This window comes from Rhagoletis pomonella, unplaced genomic scaffold (genome assembly GCF_013731165.1).
Source record: "Rhagoletis pomonella isolate Grant_MI unplaced genomic scaffold, Rhpom_1.0 Rhpom_scaffold_00003, whole genome shotgun sequence".
Lineage (NCBI taxonomy): Eukaryota > Metazoa > Arthropoda > Insecta > Diptera > Tephritidae > Rhagoletis > Rhagoletis pomonella.
This window is the reverse complement of record NW_023458557.1, coordinates 43,273,656-43,289,579: the sequence shown is the minus strand read 5'-3', so window position 1 is coordinate 43,289,579 and position 15,924 is coordinate 43,273,656. Positions and strand designations below refer to the sequence as shown.

At 35.2% G+C, this 15,924-nt stretch overlaps 1 protein-coding gene and 1 long non-coding RNA gene across 7 annotated transcripts in view; one reads left to right on the top strand and one right to left on the bottom strand.

Moving 5' to 3' along the window:
- LOC118735228 (leupaxin) overlaps nt 1-15,924 on the top strand; it is a 434,003-nt gene that overhangs the window by 254,078 nt on the left and 164,001 nt on the right. The window lies entirely within an intron of this gene.
- On the bottom strand, nt 13,515-13,847 carry LOC118735231. The gene is made up of 2 exons (XR_004992542.1): nt 13,807-13,847; nt 13,515-13,736 (listed from the first exon to the last, which is right to left on the bottom strand). It is a non-coding gene; the product is annotated as an uncharacterized LOC118735231 (long non-coding RNA).

Here is a 15,924-nt window from a genome sequence, read left to right as displayed (position 1 = left end):
TGGGGCCATTGCCATTTTCCAAAAACTTCATAATGATCCTAATTTGTTTCAAGATTTTACTTCGCATACCAATTTTCAACAACTTGGATACAATATTTACTTAAATATCGTAGATTTATCTAAATTGACATTTATCTAAATTTAAACGCTTGTATACCCAAAACTATTACTTTAATCATCACTTATATAACATCAATGTAAAGGAAAGCAAATGTTTATTCCGAAATACATAACATAGTTGGGTAAGCCTTACATTCCCGCAGATTTCCAGCAACAGGACCGAAATTTTTTTTATTTAATTGGGTTCATATTCTGGTTCAGCCACCTCAAATTCATCTAAAGAGTTTAATTTTATTGTTAAAATAGATCCAAAGTAGTGTAACTATAAACTACTTGCGTTTTTACACTTTTCGTTAATACATTTTCTAAGTACATAAATAATTACCACTTATCTGAAATTTTCTGCGGGCTATCTTTTCACACTACATTAGCCAAATTTCCAAGCTTTCAATTGAACAAAGAATAATAACGCGATCTCTCCCGGGGATACAACAAATTCCATAATATTCAAAAAAAAAAAAAACACACTCGTTGAAAACCGTTATTTTCGTTACATTTAATTTCAACTTTTGCGTAATAAAATGATAAAAAAAAATTTAACACTTAAATCCATTATTACCTTCTGTATGCGGATCCATCACTACTTTTTAAGAATACAATGCATAGATTAAAATATTAACTTAGCGAAAATTTATTTATATGCAGCGTTTCCGGTCGACGGTGAGCGTTCGCTGTACCATTTAGAAAAGTGAGGGGGACTGGGAAATGTTATTTGGAATATTCTTTATTGAATGTGACTAATTTTTTAAGTTTCCTTCAAAATTTTGTCAAATTGGTTTTTGGCCGCCTAAATCGTTCAAATACCCCTATGTGCGACGTATGTGTTGAATGGTGCAAGGTTGAGATAGCGATACGATATTTGTTGCTAACTTGTTTGAAAATAGCCCCACTGATTTGTGAAATTTACCGTGCATATTTATACATATGTATGTACATATATTAGGCCATTATTTCGTTAAATTTATTTCATATTAATGTTTATTTTTTATATACATATATGAAATAAGTTTAATTTTTAAATATATAATATTTTAAAATCCGTTTACTATTTTTTATATAAATTTTGAAATTCCCTAATTTTCTATATTTCAGTAGTAACCTCTTTTAATGACTACGTTTCATTAATGAGTTGAAAAATCGTAAAAAAGCTAAAAGATGTAATTTTTGTTTATGGCAACTTTTACTTCATACATGATAACTTTACACTAGTCACAAGGACCTGTCCCACGAGTTACAACTTTAAATATTTTATAATATTTCTGTGGAGATTATAACAGCATAATTTTTGTTGAAAACGAAAGCATATAGTTCATATTTTACAACACAAAAACAGCTTTCCTGAAAATTAAGTGTTTTGGTTAAATTTCATCTTTGAGTGCATAAAGGTAAAATAGAGTTCTTTTCAGTGTCCCACCAGTCACATTTATTCACGAACTAAGAAATTGTATGGTATTTTTTAAGAGAATTTTATACTTAAGTAAGCTGTTGTAAGTGTTCCGACGACATAGTTATAATTAACACTTGATTCTGGAGTAAAATATCCCACACGTGAAATTTTAAGGGCTTTTATAGTTAATATCATAAACTGAATTTATAGCTAAGAAACTGGTAGCACTTATAAGGCGTAATTATAAGTAATTTCTTGTATTCGGTAACAAATTGACGAAACAAGATTTTTCAAAATTTCGTCCTTAATTCAATCTCCGATCAAACTTCCAGAAGATTTTTCAATGCCATATTACTCATCGGCTTGTACTTAGCCGAGTAAATTTCCTACACCAAATGGGGCTTAAGTCGGGGGAATTTGCCAAACGGTTCATTCATTTAATTTCAAGAGACAGAAAAATTTTTTACACTAGCGAGCACAGTAAAAATTATTACCTTTTAATTTTAAAACGCAAACTTAAGGATACATAAGCAATTATTCTCTAAACATAGCTTACAGTTTTCGTGCTATGGCTTAGAGCGGAGGCATTCTGAAAGATGGCATCAATAGAATTTCTAAATTATGCTCGATTGAGCCCGTTGCAATAAAACAGTATTATTGGCACTTTATAATGCACGATGCTTATGCTTAAAAAATTTATTATAACTAAAGCTATGATTATGCAATTTATGAAAGACTAGGTCATTCTCATTCCACACGACTAAATTGCCGACTATAAATTAGTGACTCTTTTTGTGACTTCAGATGATTTGGGTATTCAGTAAGCGAAAGTCACAAAAATGCCTAGTGAAAACAAACAGAGATAGTCAGCTGATACCTTATGTACATTGGGGTGCCCATCGAAAATGCCTTTTTTTTTTGGAGATTTCAAGACCCTACCCCTTAATTTTGTTCGTTTTTATGAGAAATATTATTGCCTGTTTTTATAGATTTTTTAAAGGTCATTTAGAGGTCACGACCTGTTGATTTAGGTCAGAAAATACGATTTCGTAGATTTTGAGTTTTTGAGTGACTATTTTATGATCTAAGAAGAGGATATATACAGGCATGTTCTGCAAATCGTTTTCGGGTGATATTTTCGGATTTTCCGTTTTCTAAGACATGTCCTGTAAATCGTACCGTTTTCATTTTTTTCGAACATGAGCAAATCGTTTTGTCACCCTGTTCTGGAAATCGAAATCGTTACAATTTTCCCGTTTTATATTCGTCAACTTAAATGATAGCGGTTTGGAAGTCTAATAAACGTTTTGTTGAAATAATATTTATAACAATGTAAGTCCTTACTCAAATTAGCTGCTTATGTGTAAATTTAAGTTGTTATTTAAAAACTTTTAGGGGAAAACACAAAAACTCCAAGCAAGAGCTAATTTTAAATCAATTCATGGAATCTCATCCAGATCTGGCAAATAATTTTTCGAAGGGCGACAGAGTTGCTGTTGAAGAAAAGTGGAAGGAACTGACCACATTGCTGAATGCAGAAGGGCCTCCCCAGAAGGACGTTAATTGATGGAAAAAAACAAGTTATATTTAATCAAGTATTAAAATTATTGTATTTTGAGCTGATTTTTCTAGATATGGTCTGACTGGAAGGGATGCTTCCGTAAAAAGGTTGCCCATAACAATTTGGAATCGAGGACAACCCCTTTTATGAGTGGCCCCTTTAATAAACATGTATTAACGCCCAATGAAGAATGTGTTGCCAGAACTTGCGGAATTTTCGCGGCTGTGGAGGGCATTAATCATTCCAGGAGTTTTGGAGCCGAAGAAAGCTGCATCGCCAGTGAGTCGGAGGAAGAACTCCGCAAACAAGTAGGGAAGCCGTGGCTACCCCGAGAGCAGCAAAAAGGCCACGCGCCTCCGAAACACAAGACTGCCTCCAGACATGCATGACAACACAAGCCTCTTGCATGGAAAGAATTTCAACCACGTTGGATGACGTTTGCAAAAGCCACCAAAAAATTGTAAAATCGCATGAAGGGGAAAGGGACGATATTCGACGACTTCGTCGTGCTATTGAAAAGCAAAACGAGTTGTTGGCAGAGCAAAATCGGTTGAAAGCGCAAAGTTTGGAGGAAAAAAGAAGATATCACATCAGAATGGAGCAGTTGCAACATGAAAAAGTGCAAATAAAAATGAAAATGCTTGAGATAGAGTCGTCAAAATGAATACAAACTCCATATCGACACCTGAGTGGAAGATCGACCTATCTCGGTAGCCAGTTCGAAAACGCCCTATCTCAGAAAAATTTTCAAGAACGCCCTACTTCATAAAATGATTGAAGAACGCACTATTTCAGATTTTTATTGAAACACTCCCTATAAGAATTTTTTTGAAGAACGCCCTATCTCAGAATTCGGTTCAAAAACGCCCGATCTCAACACATTTTCAATATATTTTCAGCTGAGATAGGGTGTTTTTGAACCGAATTTTGAGGTAGGGCGTTCTTCGACCAAATTCTGAGATAAGGTGTTTTTCAATAAAATTCTGAAATAGGGAGTTCTTTAATCAAATTCTGAAGTGGGGCGTTCTTGAAAAGTTTTCTGGGATAGGGCGTTTTCGAACTGGCTGCCGAGATAGGTCGATCCTCCACCTCAGGTGTCGATATACAACTTTTATGTATTTAATTTTAAAATGAATAAATTTTATGTTTCATAATATTAAATTTCTAATAGAGTCTCTTAAATTTCGACCAACACTATTCAAAGTACTGCTTTCCTCATTTTCAGCTATTTCCTCATCATTAGAATCGGTTTCTAATATTCCGGTTCAATATCATCTATTTGATTACGCCTACATATATTATGTAGTGCGCAACACACATTTATTATCTTCACTGCTTCCTTTGGCATATATGGTAAGGTAGTTTTCAAACAACGAAACCGACTTTTTAGAACTCCTATAACTCGCTCTACGATGTTACGTGCTTTTGCATGTTGCTGGTTGAATCTGTGTTCTGGTGATTCTGGATCGGGGTTTCTATATGGAGTCAATAAAAATGGTTCTAAGCCAAATCCAGAATCTCCCAGTAGCAAAGACCCTCGGTTACCAGCATAATACGGCGAGAGGTAATATTGTTTTGCACTGCTCATGCTAAATACGAAAGCATCATGGCTTGCGCCAGGCCGAGTTGCATCTACCGCTCGTATTGTCATATCAGAATCACAAATATGTAATATAAAAAAGTAGACTTAAAAAATTTACAAACACAATTTGAATTCATTCTTACAATCATTGCATTTATGCTGAAGAAACCTTTTCTGTTAAAAAAAAAGATGTTCGTTCTCATAAGGCTTTACCAGAGCAACATGGGTTCCACCAATACACCTATTACTCCTGGAATCCCAAATTTATGCACAAAATTAAATTTCGTTTTTCTGGAATCCTCTTCAGACATTTTCAGCTTAATCCACTTAGGACACAAAACATTTTCCAATACATTAACCATTTCGGATAATATTTTTGATACTGTGCTTCTACCCAAAGCAATATCGGCATCCTTTCCGACTGAACGTTGATACGAACCTTCTGCGAAATCTAAGGCTTGCTGCCAATTTTAGTATAATTGGTATGGACGTTTCTTTGACGAAAGTTGTTACTTCATTGAGTACTTCTAAAAAAGCACATTTGTTTAAGCGATAGGTGGAAACGAATCTAAAGTAAATAAAAAACTTATGAGTACAATGAGTATAACCGTTTAAGCAAAACTTACGTAGAATCCGGTGTACTGAGGGGATTAGAGTTGTCTCTTAAATACCGTCTATCGATTCTATTTTGGTAATGTCGCTCCCGTTCGCTCAACACTTAAGCAGCCATAAAAACATTGTACTTATTTAATGAAATCCATTTGCTTTCAAATTATTTTGTATTTTATGCCAACGAACTCTTTTGTCATTTGGTTTGTTTAATTGCCAACGGGAAATCAGCTGTTTCGAAGTTAAGTTCGAACTTAAATAAAATCGAACGAATTACAGAACACCCAAAATGAAATCGTGCGAATTGCCATTTCGGATCCGATTTTAAATCGCGCGATTTTCAGAACATGCCTGATAGGCCTTTAAAATGTATATAATAATCTATTGTCGAACTTGGCTTGTTGGAATTTTTTATGGGGTAAAATAAAAAACCCATATTTCTCTTATTTTTTTAATTTTGACCATCGATAATTTTCACATTTCAAAATATTTTGTACTGTTTTAATTTAAATCTATTTCTAAATAAACTGATAGCTCATTTATTACAATCACATAAAAATTGTCAAAGTTAGGCGACCTTTCTTAAATACGGCCTTGAATTTATATATCTTATGTACCGGACTTTCAGATTTTTTGAGCAGTGTGGCTAAGGAATTCATCAATAGTTATTCAAAATTGCTATATACAATCGCTCTTTTGCAAAAAGTTGGTTTTTCCAAAAATTTTAGGAAAATGGGGGTGACACCGCCCACTTATACGATACATGTGTATTCCAAAAACTACTTGACCGATCACAATCAAATTTGGTATACACATTGTGCTTAGCCTCCTCCAGTTCCGTCTTCAATATCTTTTGAAATCGGAAAAAAACCACGGGCTCCACCAAGGTAACGGTTATTTCAAAAAACTCAAAGCTAGCTATTTTTTAGGGGAAGTAGGGGCGACAGGTCGCGACCTCTAAATGACCTTTAAAAAATCTATAAAAATAGTCTATAATATTTCTAATAAAAACGAATAAAATTAGGGGGCAGGTTCTTGAAATTTCCAAAAAAAAAAGCATTTTCGATGGGTGCCCTAATGTACACATGTATATGTACATTAGGGTGGTCTCATCCCATAGGTTTGTTCTATGCCAAAAAAATATACCCCTGTGGTTTTATTTTGAAATCATAAAATATTTAGAGATCGCTCAAAGCGCTCAAAGTTTTCCATATATTTTATATTTGGAAAAAAACTTTTTCGTAGAAATGGTATAGAATTCTTGAAAATCAATATTTATCGATCGGAAAACTCTGTTAATTTTCAGGAGACTTCCAGTAAGAAATAATCATAAATTTTTTATTTAGCCAGTTTTCATTACTAACTATTTTCGCAAAAATCACAAAAAAATGCAATGGGGGACCCACAATAAATCGTGAGTACTACATGTAATATAAAACAAGTAATTTTTAGCAAAAAAAAAACCGACTTCAACTCTCATATAAAAAATATATATATATATATATATATATCTCATGATCCGCTGATCGTATCTTAACCAGATTAGTATGGGACCACCTCTGAGACACTACCTTTCCGATGCAAAAAGAATTATCGAAATCGGTTGACGTGGTCCAAAGTTATGCGGTAACATACATAAAAAAAATAAAAAAAAAATTAAAAAAATATTCCGACGAACTGATAACCTCCTCCTTTTTTGGAAGTCGGTAAATAAAAAATTGGGTATTAGTATTGGAAATCTTCTGAAGAGAAACATAGTTTTCCGATGAAAAAAAATTGGTTTTCAAGAATCCTATACCAGTATTGCAAGAGTATTTTTGGTCTTTTTTTCAATTACTCAAAGGAATTGTAAAAGTAATTGAGAAACTGAAGTTCACGAATGTGAAATTTGGAGTTTTAATTGTGGTCAAAGATTAAAATCAAAACCACACATTGGCCTAAAATTATTGTATCTATTTTCTTGCAAAGTAAATCAAAGACTTTTCTGGTTATGCCTGCTTCGAAATATACGGGTCTTTTATGCCGCGAAGCGCGTTTTCGGTAGGATCCGGATAATTTAACGGTTACCCCATAATTTGAAAAGCTACAGGTTAAGCTCTTCGGCTATCTTAAAGTCCAATTAGTGATACTACTTATGTAGAAGTTGCTTATTCAAGGCAGTAAGCAACTAAGAATTTAAAGAAAGCGATTGCTATTCAACAGTCAAAAAATTATTGAATATATTTTTTTGATTACTTTTTAAATTACTTTGAGGAATGGAATTGGAAGCGAAAATTTGATTACAAACATTTCTATGTTTCATCTTTGTGTAATCAAATCTTGCAATTAATTTTTAACTAACATCCCGATGAGCTAAGACTTTGAACTTTTAACTTAGCTCAGTACCCGATGACAATGCAATGTTAAAGATGAACTAATCCGCTAGGGTTCGACACCCTAAAAACCCCGTATTTATGGACCGATATGGCTCATATTTCGAATCATGGGCGTCGCTACGTAGGGGTAGGGTGGAGGAGGGCTCGAGCCCCCCTAGACTTTGAAGTTTACCCTATATGTAGGTATACAATCTTCGATTATTACCGTAGCGACCACAAAAATGCAGTTGCCAATATAGCAACTCAGTTGCCAGCTTGCAGTTGCCATATGTAAAACCATTTCAGCCAGTGGCCACCCAAGTGAAGTTCGGTTGCCATATGCCTAAGTCGGCTCAGCTCGATGTTCTGGCCACATACATAAGTACACATTTTCATGAGTCTATCTCTTCTTATTCTGGTACTTACAAATATCGGACCAAAGTTATAATACCATTTCATGCTCATGAAAGGTATAGTTTTTCAGATTTCAAATCGGTGAAGTAGGTAACAAAATATAAATTCAAACATTTTCTTAACTTCTTCCCAGCGTGTCTATTAAAATGTCATTTTCAAAAATTTCATGCATTGCTATGCCATGTAATTCCATCTCAAACATATTGTTTTAGCATGTCATTGCTTCTTAGCTCAGCTGTTGTGATTTTTAATTAGATAATTGTTTAATAAATTTTACTATAGTAGGAGGTTGCAAAATTTGGAAAATCTCTTCCCGTATATACAATGTAAATAATAATGCTGAATATGTCGCATGTGTTCCTTTTGTTGACATGCATAAATTTGATGCATGATTTGATTTGAATTTATTCGGCAGTGTCTTCATATATCACTTTCAAACATGTATAAGCGACATGATATAAACTGGCACTTGCATGATGTGTTACATGTCGCTATGTTTTGTAGTTCAGGCCTTTAGTATCTATATATAATCGCTCAGTCATACGAATTAGTTAGGCCGATCTGTAGCAGCCACAGAATTGAGTTATATATCAAACTAAAGTGCAAGCTGCAGTTGCAGTTGACCATGTTTGTCAAAAAAGTAAAAGGCGGCAGAAAAGTCGATAGTGAGTAACATAATCTATTGAAAAATATTGACCATATTTCCGTAGAATTGAGATTCGGAAAAGTTATTAGGTATTATTCATAGTTTTGAACTACATTTCACGAAAGCAAAAAATAAAAATAGCTGAGATCCCTTTCTTTTTTAAACACCTAGCATATCACTGACCATTAAAAAGGACCCTGAATGACCGCAAACCTCAAAGCTTTACACATTTTTGTATGTGATTTTTAAAATGAACGATCCAAAATTAGCCGGTATACATATTTAAAATTGTACTGAAAGGGTTAACCCCAAAAGTATAATCTACGTCTACGAGGTGTATACGGAATGGGTCCTTTTTTAATTTTAGCACAAAATTTACTTTTTATTTTGTTGTTTTAAATAAATGTGGTTATAGTTTTTATTAATAAAACTATGCTTTATTATTAGTCAAACTCACAACTTCAATATTCTTTAAAAAGTAAGGCAGGACTAAGTATATTTTAGCTCACAAGTTATCTTTTAAGTACATAAGCCTCTAAGGCGTATGTTAAGGCCTTACGTTACTTCCAAATAGATTCGGCTTCTAGGGTTAAGAAAGCTTTAGTTTGAAAGTGTGATATTAAATGCTTTTCACCATAAACGGCGCAAATTTTAAATGATTATTGCGTTTCAGATTAAGACTAATGCCAGATATTGTGAAAGGTTGGACTATACCTTAAAGATGACGGTTTTCTCATGGCCCACTGCACGAAACTTAGAGTAGAGTTATGTCTTTTAAGAACTTAAAAATTATTTTGGGTCATCAGGTGTCTAGCAATACATAGTGTTGTTCCGATACGACCGTGTACTCGATACTTGTACTCTTTAAAAATATTGAAGACAAGTATCGATGCCACAAATGTATCGGAGAGAAGTACTCGATACTTACTCATATCGAACTCATTGTAAATACTTATGTCATGTGAAGAAAACAGAATCGGTTCGAGTACTCTCCGACCAAAACTTACCGAAAAAGTAGCCACAAGTTAGTATCTTGCAAAATTTCAATAATTTACTAGTACGGGAAAGCAGGATTTGACACTTTCTTTATTAGCCAACTTAACGTGGTGCAAAAACCACAACAGCATGATTCATATATTGTCAGAACCGAAATTCAGAGTTTTTGGAAAAGCAAGTAATACTTTAATCGCGTACTCGATACCCACCTAAGTAATTGCGGGAAGAATTCGAACAAAAAGTACTCAGTACTTGAAGAAAGTATGGAGTAATTACTTGTAGTTACTCGTATCGGGGGGTACTCACTCCTATTTCGGGGGTTACTACTAGTTTTAATAAATTGTTAGTTTAATTTCCTATAAAATTTACCTTTATGTTTATGCATTTTAAGAATACATCGAAAATTTGTTTTAGAGAATCAATATGAAATAATTGCAGAAACGATTAACCGGTTTGCTGAGCAACCGAGACGTCTGCTTTTCAAATAATTTTTTTTAAACAAATCGGCAAGTACATATCGTCTCCCGCATGCCAGAAACATGAATGTGTAAAGATGAAAATTTTGGGGTTTTTTTATATGTTGCGCCCGCCCCTCCTAAATTCGATCCTGGCGACGCCCATGTTTCGAATGCGAATATATTACCTACATGAAAAGGAATAACTACAAAAAAAAATTACCCGATAGGTGGCGAAGCAGTTGTTTGGAATGTTGGAAACGCCGTATTTATGGAAAGAAATTACTCCACCGTTAGATGATGCAGGGGTCCATTGTTTGCATTAACCACTAATAAAAGCTTGTCTTTAAAAAAAATTTTTTACTAAATTACTTGTTTTTCAATTTCTTTCAACTGAATTCAAAAAAAAAATGTATTACATTCTCAATTCATTTCAAAGGAATCGGGAAAAAAATCAATTTTAAAACAAGAAAATACTTTGAACTTACTTGTCAGTAAGGAATTGAAAAACGAATCAATTCCTTTGCTGTGGACTGAAGGAATTGATTACTAATTACAATTCCTTGCAATTTGGAATTGAGAGTAATTTACTTCCTAAAGGAATCATTACGACCCAGCTCTGTATAAAATGCTCAAACAAATAAGAACAAAGAAAAAACTTGTGGAATCAAAGCTGCTCCGTTTGGTAGAAAATTGATATAAACGCCTTTTTTATTGACATAAAAAACAAGAATGTACTAATATGGATTTCTTTGCATAAGGATCTCCAATGAAATTCATGAAATACAGAAGAATTTTTAAGTCCGATGGGTGTAAGGTACACTAAAAATAAAACCTGCGTAAATATAACGAAAACCTGCGTACATCTTACGAAATTTTTCGTCATTTTGAGCCACGAAAGTTTTCGTTGATTGTACAAAACCGTTTTCGTACATACTACGAAAACATAAGGCATCAGATCTTTAGTACATTTAACGAATGCATTCGTACTATTTACTAAAGAATTTAGTACTATTTACTAAAGAATTTCGCGCTATTTCTTATTTTTTTTACGATTTTTTTTTTTAAATACACAGAAATAATTCGTATATTTAACGAAACTATTTTCGTAATATCTGCGCTTGTTTCGTAGAATATGCGATTGCTTTCATTCTCCACACTGTAAAAAACATATTACGAATTATAACACAACACTTTTATTTTGTTTTTATCGTTAATTTTAAGCGTTTTTGTTCAACAAAATGTTTTGCAAAACGATGATTAAAATATAATGAAAGTGTTGTGCTATAATTTGAGTCATGTTTTTTGTAGTGTTAATAATAAAAGCAATCATACATTCTACGAAAGAAGAAGAATATTTTGACTACACTGTAGTTTAAAATTTATAAAAAAGGTTATTTAGCTATGTTTAAGCGACTTATGCATTTCCAAGTGCAGCGAACAAACACACGCACTTGCGTTTAAAATTAATTCACTCGTTCTTAATTGGCTATGCATTTTTTATGCAATTCTAGTGAAGTGATAAGTCGGTGACATTTCCAGCCATGGTCACCGCTCAACCAGCTTGGCTATCACACGGTGCTTTAAGCATCGCTCCCACTCCACTCCCGGAGTAATTTTTGGTATGGTAGTAAGCTACGGCTTACAAGCCACACTGGGGCTCTGCATGAATGAATCCCTGAATAAATCCCAGCTCATTGCACAGCAGCCTACGGCAGCTAGAGCAAGACTCCTCCAACGGAGTCCCCCAATGGTCAACTCCAGCTTGGCTCATCACAAGGGTCAATGCTCCTATGCTTGACACCTCTCTCACCCCATGGTCAACGCTAAACCAGCTTGGCTCATCACGATGGCCAACGCTAACCCAGCTTGGCTATCACACGATGCTTTAAGCATCACTCTCACTCCACTCCCGGAGTATTTTTGGTATGGTAATAAGCTATGGCTTACAAGCCACACTGGGGATCTGCATAAATGCATCCCTGAATAAATCCCAGCTCATTGCACAGCAGCCTACGGCAGCTAGAGCATGACTCCTTCAATGGAGTCCCCCAATTATTATATGGTAAAAGGGTCACATCTTGCGCTGCCGCTTCACCAGCCTGCCGGCATATCTCACCCTCTCTCTCTCTCTCTCTCTCTCTCTCTCTCTCTCTCGCATAGCAGGCATATGGAGTGCGTGCTTGCCTTGATGTGCACCTATAAACCATACGGGCTCATTGAGCTCGATAAATAACCACTCATAAAGGTAATCCCTACCTCCTCTACTACTCTAACTCGACCACAACTCTAAACCTGGTCTCCCGCTCTCCCTCAGCTAAACATGGTCCTTCGAGCCGGATCACCCACGGCTTATGATACAGTCTACTAGACGATCAAGTCGTCTAGGGAGCCAGGACGTTTAAGCGACTTATGCATTTCCCGCATAAACAAAGAAGCAGCGAACTCACACACGCATTTGTATTGCATTTCACGCACAAACCAAGTGCAGCGAACACACACACGCGCTTGTATTGCACTCCCGCACAAAACCAAGTGCAGCGAACAAACACACGCACTTGTGTTTAAAAGTAATTCACTCGTTCTTAATTGGCTATGCATTTTTTATGCAATTCTCAAATATCTCTTCGCGGAACTTAGTGAAGTGATAAGTCGGTGTTATTTCCAGCCATGGTCAACGCTCAACCAGCTTGGCTATCACACGGTGCTTTAAGCATCGCTCCCACTCCTCTCCCAGAGTAATTTTTGGTATGGTAGTAAGCTACGGCTTACAAGCCACACTGGGGCTCTGCATGAATGCATCCCTGAATAAATCCCAGCTCATTGCACAGCAGCCTACGGCAGCTAGAGCAAGACTCCTCCAATGGAGTCCCCCAATGGTCAACTCCAGCTTGGCTCATCACTAGGGTCAATCCTCCTATGCTTGACACCTCTCTCACCCCATAGTCAACGCTAAATCAGCTTGGCTCATCACGATGGTCAATGCCAACCCAGCTTGGCTATCACACGATGCTTTAAGCATCACTCTCACTCCACTCCCGGACTATTTTTGGTATGGTAGTAAGCTATGGCTTACAAGCCACACTGGGGATCTGCATAAATGCATCCCTGAATAAATCCCAGCTCATTGCACAGCAGCCTACGGCAGCTAGAGCATGACTCCTTCAATGGAGTCCCCCAATTAATATATGGTAAAAGGGTCACATCTTGCGTTACCGTTCATCAGCCTGCCGGCATATCTCACTCTCTCTCTCTCGCATAGCAGGCATATGGAGTGCGTGCTTACCTTGATGTGCACCTATAAACCATACGGGCTCATTGAGCTCGATACTAACTCGACCACAACTCTAAACCTGGTCTCCCGCTCTCCCTCAGCTAAACAAGCTATAATAAAACTTAAGTCTTTTATTTATATGCATGCGGATAGGTTCCATACTACATATTTTTTCATTGCTTAGGCTTCATTCAATAAAGTATATTAATGCGAAGTGTTAAGATATAAAATATGAAAGAATATAAAAATACTGGTTTTACTTTCTTATACATTATAGTATTTTTATGTAGAGGTACTTGACAGATTCACAGCTTCATCGATATTTGTTTCCTTGCCGACTATAGATTAAAGGAAAATTATAAGGCGTCTGAAAAGCAAGTTTCAGTGAAAAATCATACATGTACTTACTTTTTATTTCATTCAGTAGTGCTGCTGGCCGTTGATAGGTAACTGATGAAATTACCTATTTATCAAGTCCCACATTGCAGCGAAAGGCGCAGCGTAGGCGATGTTAAAAACATTGTATGCTTAAAAGCATAATATCCACAGCTTTAATATTTAAAATTATATTATACGTCTCACAACAGCCAACAACTGATTCCGCAATGACACGCGATACATAAAAATATGACAAAATATTAAACTACCGGCAATTTAGTATATTGTACGAAAATATTCGTATGTTGTACGAATTTAAAAAACATGTTTCTGCATTAGAAATTTATACGAAAGTATTAACTAAATTGTACGAATACAGAATTGTAGATTTCGTAAATTTTAAAACCATACGTAAATATTACGAATGCCTTCCTACAATATACAAATTTACTCATACAGAGATTTGTTCAGTGCTTTACGAATGTGTTTCGTAAAACAAACGTATGATTTCGTTAATTGTACTGAAAAAATGCCTTACGAAAGTCCTTTCGTTATATTTACGTATGGTTCGTAAAATCTTGTTTCGTTGTGAAAAATGTGCTCGTATTATGAACGAAAGTTTCGTACATTGTACAAAAACCAAGACTACGAAAGTTTTTCGTAGCTCTTTTAATTTTATTTTCAGTGTAGTGATTTTTGTTAAAACGGCCGTTTTACTGTTTTTATCTCATGGACTAAACACAATTAAGCTAGGTGGCTCTAATGCGGTGATGGGAGCGCTTTGCTTGCGAGAAATCCTGATGGTTTCCAGTATTCATTGGCTACTGAAAACTTTTTTCTTCTCGGTGGGGCTTTGATTTAAGGCTCCTTGTTGTTTCTTGGATGGTCAACACTTTCGATTGATTTACAGTGTAGGGGAGTCGTAAAGATATCTCTAGCCTCATTTCAGGTGAAAAAACTTATTAGTGTTAGGCATATGGTATCCTCTAGTATTGCTATCACAACTTAGTATTTGTTATCAAAAGTGAGGAACTATACAATAGCGTGGGCCGAAAATCCGCTTTTTTAGAATTTTGATTGGTAATAGCAAAAATATGGTTCAGTATGCTTACAAAAAAATCTGTATGAAATTTGGAATTTTTTGGTCAACATCCTAGGCTCGCCCAAGTCCATCAAAGTTCAATATGCTCATAAAAATAAAAATTAATAAATAAATGGCTTAATACATTTTTTTACTAAAATTGCAATAATCTTCGAAAGTATTAGTCCGACATAATTTGGTACATGGACCCTTTTTGTAGAGAATCGAAGTTAGCTAAGAAAAAAATTCTTTTAGTACTTGAACTTTGATGGACTTGGGCGAACCTAGGATATTGACCAAAAATTTTCATATTTCACACAGAGCTTTTTTAAGAGCATAAGGAACCATATTTTTGCTATTACCAATCAAAATTCTAAAAAAGCGGACTTTCGGCCCACGCTACTATACAATAGTCCGTGCTGATAGGTTTAGAGATAATCGACGATATACCTCGAATAACCAAATGGCCTGAGGTTTCCTCGATCTATAAGCCGGCTTCTTTAAGTCTTACTGCTGCAATAAGGGGCACTTCTCGAGCAACTAGTTCACTTTAAAAATGAATGCATTTACAAATTACCACAAGATTTCAACATAAATTTAAATATATATATACTACTACAACTACTACTACTTTTTTGACCGTAACTATTTGTACATGTATATGTATATTCCCCTTGTAATGTGCCTCTATTAGTAACACTGATGCTTTTTATTTATTTAAATTATTATTTTTTCGCTAGTTTTTATTGTTTTTTGTTGTTGCTTGTTTTCCAAAAACATTGCTGTTCGTTGGCCAAAGACGTCCTCGTAGTTGAACTTATTGTTTCTGTGTTCTAGGCACTGCCGACGCTCTTTTGTTTAAATTAATGGCAAGTCTTCGCGATTTCCATTCATTTCCCTCGCTGTCTCCTCGCCCCTCTTTTCTATTGCAAACAAGTGCCTGTCCCTTTTCTTCCCATTTATCGGATTTTTGCAGCCGCCACCGTCGCTTATTAGCCCATGATGAAAATTCTGACAATAATAAATAACGCCAAAAATATAAACAATATTGCACACGGCCACCATCA